Source organism: Palaemon carinicauda, chromosome 7, assembly GCF_036898095.1.
Source record: "Palaemon carinicauda isolate YSFRI2023 chromosome 7, ASM3689809v2, whole genome shotgun sequence".
NCBI lineage: Eukaryota > Metazoa > Arthropoda > Malacostraca > Decapoda > Palaemonidae > Palaemon > Palaemon carinicauda.
Genome location: NC_090731.1, coordinates 108,362,461 through 108,367,460, shown reverse-complemented (window position 1 = coordinate 108,367,460; position 5,000 = coordinate 108,362,461). Strand labels below are relative to the sequence as shown.

The following is a 5,000-nucleotide window of genomic DNA, read 5'->3' as shown; positions in this document are numbered from 1 at the left end:
TATTGGATTCTCCTGTTATATCATAGAATAATAGTTTCAAGAAACTATAACCGTTTAGTTTACATTTCCCGAGAACAGATTCAAACCATTTTACATCCTCTTTCTTTTAACTACAAAAGCAAAAGATATGCATCTGAGACTCGGTTTCGCCACACAGGTCACATTTTCAATCTTCTTTTAATTTCTACATATGGATCCTTTATTTTGTTGCTAGTGACACATGAATATACCTAAATACAAATTCATTATCCTCCAATTTCATAAATGTACTGTTGATGTTTCGCCATATATTTTTTCATTTCAGAGTGGGATCATTATGTCCCACTACTGCAGTTTTCTTTTTTTTTTTTTTCATCGAAAAGATTGAATACATTCCTCTCTTATTTTAGGGAATTTTTTGACGTGACGTGCTTTCCCAATACAGTTTACTGTTACAGAATAATATTCAGGGGTAAAATATGCTATTTCTGATAAGTTTTCCAATGGTATCATACCATTCCATCTTACAGAACAATAACACCTTGATAACGCGTTTCCGTTTAATATACATATTAAACAAGTGACAATGAATATTGATCTCACCTTTTCTTCAACACTTATCATCCCCAACGCTCCTTCTAACTTTTTTCAAATATAGGTTACTACTCTTTATAGGTCGATCCATATCACACCATTCATACTAAAAAATAATTCCATTCCCCCTTTAGATTGTTTTCTGCTTAACTGAATTATTTGAGTTAAATACCATATATTGGTCAATATCAAAGATTAGATTATTAAGGCGGCTTTCTGGTAGAGTGTTAAATGCCTTTGACAAAACAAGTTAACTTCTTTTTAATTTTTATTTGTTTCTGTGCTTGACCATATTTTTTTCAAAAGTGTCTCCATGCGAATCGATGAAGTAAATTCCCAGAACTGTTGCACAGTCCATAACTTTAAAGTAATTTAACTGCCAGTATCCTCTGCTTGACGATTCACCACGACCGAAGATGACATATTTTTCTGTATTCATTAAGTAGCCTGACACAATTTTTTTTTTTTTTTTTTTCACTGCGAATTTCTATTAACAAATCGTCGTCTGCACAATCACAGCATATCATCAACAAATTCATGTACTTTAATTTTTACAGTGTTTGGTAGTGCAGGTGGTATAATTTTAGTATTGATCTTTGATCTTAAGTACAATGTCTCTATGAGAATTGTATACACCAACATTGATAGGGGACAACCTTTTCTAACCGATCTTCTTACATTAAAGGTGTTTGTAAATAGTCCATTCACACATATACTCTTACATTCCTTATATAGTATTTTAAGCGTTAAAATAAACTTCTCTGTAAATTAATAATTTTCCATAACTCTGAAAAGAAGTGGCAAGTTCACCCTATCAAAAGTTTGGACCAGTCCATGTTGAACAACTCTGCTTTCAAGTAATTTTCTCTCACATAGTTCACCATGTCTCTTATTATATAATTACAGTGAATTATAGATATGCTTGGAACACTACAATGTTATCTGGTGATATCATTTTTTTTTTCTGCTACAAGTTTCAAACGATTTACAATTGTTTTGCTAGAATTTTATATTCAACATTTAATGAAGTGACATGTCTCCATTTTGTAACCGATTCCAAATTTCTGCCTTTTTTAGCATAGTTTTATTATTCCTAAATTTTGTGAATCCAATAAATTTCCATTTTTCAGCCTTAATTTTATCACCTCTGAAAATCATATTTGATAACATTCCAAAATCTTTTTATAAAACTCTACAGTTAGTCCATCACTTCCAGGTAAATCTCCTTTATTCATTTTATTCTATAATTAATTTATCTCGAATTCTCTCCCTAAAACTTCATTGTTTTCTTCATCTAACTTTCTATTGCATATCTCAAGCAAATATGATTGTTTTTCATGACTTCCCTCAACAAATTCATACCTTACTTTGAAATGATTTTTTAGGAAACAGACCAGCTTTTGTATCTGACAGCATATTTCCACTCCTATCTTTTATTTTCTTCTCCAGTTTATTACCTTTATGCTATTTTTCTTTCCCAAGTAAGTGGGATGACAATTTTATCCCCTTTTACTTCATCTTTCATTTTCTCTCTTACTTTAACTCCTTCACAAAGCTCGTTTAGAAAACATTCATTTTACTATTTAAGGCATAAATTTCATCATTATCCTTCCCAGCATTACTTATCCAAATAGATATTTCAATCGATATTACAATATATTTATTAACCAATATTTTTCATTCGTTACTCTAATTGCAACCTTGAAGAAGAACCTTTTATTCTATTTTTTTTCTTGCTATATCCCACCATTCAATAAAATTTTTGAAATTTTTTTGTAAGTTTTAAATGACTCCAAAACGTTTCAAAATTTTAACCCATTCCTTCTTTCTCCAGTAAAGACGCGTTCAGTTTCAGATATCCATGCTTTTTTGCACATCTCCTATCCGGAATTTTGCTAAGACCATGCAATGATCAGAAAAGCTCACAGGTGCCTATCACGTTAAGGACTAGCTCTTTGATATATAGATCGTCTATATTATAGACGATCTATCCTAGAACCACAATCTTTTCTGGAGTAAGTATATTGTGGAATAACTTTAGATATGTGTGGTACATCTTCCAATCCAAAAATTTTTAAGGAGGGCAATGATTTCAACTCCAAATTATCTTTTCCCGTACTAACATGTCTGTCAGATGTAACGCAGTTAAAATCCCCACCAAAAACTAAAGTTTCAACGTTTAAAAAAAAATAATTAACATCTTATTCATAAAAAAAATATCGCTTTCTTTTTATGTGTACATGAAGGAGCATAGATATTTGCAATTGGAATTTCATGATTTAAACATGATAGTTTAGCTATTATATGTTCCTTTGCATCCATTTCCTTGCTAATAACAAAGATTTAAACTTATTTACACAAAATGCTGTGACTCCTTCAAGATTATTACTTGGATTTAACAAAACATCATAATAATATGTGAAAAAATTTAAAGCTTTTACATACCTCACATTATGTTCTTGTAGTAACCTAATGTCTACATCGTAATGTGTGTTTTCCTACATTATTTAATCCAATCACATTCAAATAACCAATTCAGAATTTAAAGGAGTAAAGTTACAAAGACTCTAACTTTTTCCTTTTCTAGTCTCTCAATTGTTTCCAATTTTCCTCATTACTATTGTTTTCAGATCTCGAAGATTTTTGTTCCGATTTTCGCTTTTTTGTTTCTCATTTTAACATAATTTTCCATCTAAATTTCTCATTCTACTTTTTTTTCCACGCTCATTTTTCTTATTCCCATCAGTTTCCTTTGATCCATCTTCAATACATTTTGCATCAGCTTAGGCAGCTCCTCCCCGTTCTCCTTCTTGATCAAGTTCATGTGCCAAGTTAAGGTCCAATCTTCTGTTGTCTTAATTAATGTCAGCAATCGTCGTAATAGTAGTTTTCTCATAGAGTGTAGTGCTATTTGCCCCAACTTGGTCCACTATTTGTCTCCTCATGGGTAAATATCCCTTCCTCATTCTTATTTGAACCCTTTTCAATTTTTTGGCTTTCTTTACTATCCCCAAGCTCAATGTCCGTTCTTTCTGTTAGAATGCATTGCTTGTTATTTCCCTTTTCCTCTTCTGTACTCTCGATATCCTGAACATCATCACCATTTGGTGTATCCTCACTTATCGATTCTTGCCTTTCCTTCTCTGTTGTCTGTTTGGTCCCTTGTGTTTCGTTACCTTGTGGTTTTGGCAAAATCCTTGTCACATACAGGACCAATAATGTAACCGAAATAAAGTAAATGCACAGGAAGTAGGTCGGATATTGCCGTGCTATGATATTGTCTCCCAGAAACATGTGTTTTGTGGGAAACATTTCAAGCTTCTTTCATTATTGCTAAGTATTTGCTAACCCAAGCACACGTGTACTGAATCTGTTTTCATGTCCACAGGTACACCAGGGAGAGGGAACGCAGAGTGAGAACCAGTATGTTGCGGTTACATCACCTGCCAATGCTACCCTTAGGCGAGACGAGCCCTCAAACCACCCAGCAATGTAGGGGAATTAAGAACGCCCAGATTATGTGAGTAGAAGGCTAGTTAAGTTCAAGTCCTACTCGTGAGTGGGCAACCCTCACTAGGCCCACATGCCATGGTAAGCCTACCTCCACCATGGCGGACGTCCATACGCCATATACACGTCCAACGATTTCTTTTTTTAATATTACCTAGTCATATAAATGTCTCCCCGAGTGTCCGCTCTCCCCGTGTGTAATTATTGTATTAGTTAAAAGTTAATTCCAGTGTATTTGACTAACGAAATCACCTGAGAGCCAGCGAGAAACTTATAATTCTTTTTTTATGAATATCAAGATTTAAAGATTTTATTTTCACTCACTTCGAAGAAGATTTGTTCTAATTTTTTTTGTGAAAATTAGCTTGGACAATAAATCCTCTTACAATATAACAATCGTCTAATTCACCGCCTGCAATCATGTATCATGTGGAAGGAGCACTCTACAGCAAAATGATTCTCACAGCCATATTTGAGACATGTTCTTTTTTGTACATGGAAGCCCCCATATTATATCCTCTTATGTAGAGTGTCAATTGAACACTTTTCACGATTCCCATTTTACCTCTCTGTATTATGTTTAAGAGTACTTTTATTCTACCTTGCGTGTTGATATTATCACGTATTCCAATAATTTTCCTGTATACACTGTTTTCTATTTCAAATGGAGTGTGTATTGCAGCAAATGTAAATACACTACTTAAATTAGCTACTTTGACTTCTAGTTAATTAGGTATACAAATAACTTTTCTATCATATTCATTTAGAAAAGTTTCATATACATATGGATTCCGAAACTTTAAGATCTCTTTATTACCTCGGATTTCTTGAACACCAATCGAATCCTCAATGCCAATCTCAGCTTTAGAAGTATGCCTCATCAACATCATTTACGTTTAGTTCACCCAAAAAAAGTC

The 5,000-nt window shown here is 33.1% G+C and overlaps 1 long non-coding RNA gene across 1 annotated transcript in view; it reads left to right on the top strand.

Moving 5' to 3' along the window:
- Positions 1–5,000, top strand: part of LOC137643617 (uncharacterized) — a 12,407-nt gene that overhangs the window by 3,709 nt on the left and 3,698 nt on the right. Inside the window, exon 2 of the long non-coding RNA XR_011045028.1 lies at positions 3,962–4,093. This is a non-coding gene — a long non-coding RNA (uncharacterized lncRNA). The remainder of the gene's footprint in view (positions 1–3,961; positions 4,094–5,000) is intronic.